The 1,455-nt window shown below is 36.0% G+C and overlaps 1 long non-coding RNA gene across 1 annotated transcript; it reads left to right on the top strand.

The window, feature by feature from the left end:
- Window positions 1–345: 345 nt before the first annotated feature.
- Window positions 346–980, top strand: LOC111519093. Its single transcript, XR_002724241.2, has 2 exons — window positions 346–423; window positions 483–980. It is a non-coding gene; the product is annotated as an uncharacterized LOC111519093 (long non-coding RNA).
- The last annotated feature ends 475 nt before the right edge of the window (window positions 981–1,455 follow it).

The raw sequence follows: 1,455 nt of genomic DNA on the forward strand, positions 1-1,455 counted from the left end.
AAACTAGTTGGGAATCGCTACTAAAGCTACTGAAGCGAAAAATAGAAGGCGAAGCCTACAATTCCGAAGACCACCTTTTGGTTCATACATTTTGCATATTGTGCATATATTTTGTATAACATTATGTTTATATTAGACAATATTTCATTTCAAATGCAGTTTCCGGGTCGTGATCAGCACACCCTTATTACTAAGGCAGACCTCTTGTCACTGGTGTCAAAAATAGTTTTTTTTAGTGAGTTTATCTGAATTGTTCTCAATTGTAATTAAAATGTGGCACAAGTGTTTTTTTTCCAATATTTTCCTACTGTAGACTTAATTTCCCAAAGCTCCAAAGTGGTTTCATTTATTAGTTCAAGATTAGAGTTATGCGATTGCTGTTGTTTATTTGTTTTAGCGTCTGCCTCACTTTACTGAGTCATGGTGAAATTGAAATTGTGAGTGAGACGAATGTTCATTTTGATAATATTTTTTTTTTAAAGGCCAAGAAAATGATTCCACCAAGGATAATATGAGTTATGTGAAACGAGTTGTCGATACAGATCTACTTGTGCGCTCAACTCGTTCAGTGAGTTTTCAAGGAAGCGCAGGCGGTGCAGGATGTGTTGGTGATGGACGTAGCAGAGAAGGTAGAGCCAGACCTCATTGTAGATGTCAAATTGCAGGAGGTGAATCTACAACACAAAAACGTACTAGCAAAGCTGGCAGAGCATCAAATTACAGAAGGCGTGCAGTCAAACATAGAGCACAGGTTGGTTCAAGTGATAAACGCAGTGGATCGAGAGGTATAACAAGTGGTTCAAATGGTGGAAAAGTTGTGACTGAACGCCAGATCTTGACCCCGGCAATATTTGAAACACCAATATCTGGATAGCTTCTTCTTATCTTTCTTTTTTTGATAGAGGATAAATCGATTACGGGGGGCTACTTTCTGGCAATTGTATATACTAATAAAAACTACTAAATTACTCCAAGTTTAACTTAACAAAAAAAATGATAAATATGTCTAACTAAGGAATTTGCTGAAGAATTTGGCGAAAGACCCAATAGATATGACATTTTTGAACAAAGTTTTATCTGTTGCTTATTTTTCTTATACTATTTCTCTGACTTTGTCTGCTTGCTCGAGGAATATGTTGGAGTTAGCTTTCTACTCTCTGTTGAATGTGAGGTATGCGAGTTTGCATTTGCCACAATTTTAATTAAATTATAAGAGGACTCAAGTCTTTCCCATTATATGGTCATGAAGATTCCACTTTACTCGCCACGCCAAACGATTGGACCAAAAAAACGTATAAAGGAAGAAAGTAAACGAAAAATTAATGGGAGGAACAAAGGAAAGGAAAAACAAAATTTGAAAAGTGCCACAGCGCTGCAAAGTCTACGCAGGAAATTGATTGATTTCCGTTTTAAAAAGAAAGTGTATAGAAAAAAAACGGCAAAAAAGAAATTTTG

The sequence above is a fragment of the Drosophila willistoni genome, assembly GCF_018902025.1.
Source record: "Drosophila willistoni isolate 14030-0811.24 chromosome XR unlocalized genomic scaffold, UCI_dwil_1.1 Seg143, whole genome shotgun sequence".
NCBI lineage: Eukaryota > Metazoa > Arthropoda > Insecta > Diptera > Drosophilidae > Drosophila > Drosophila willistoni.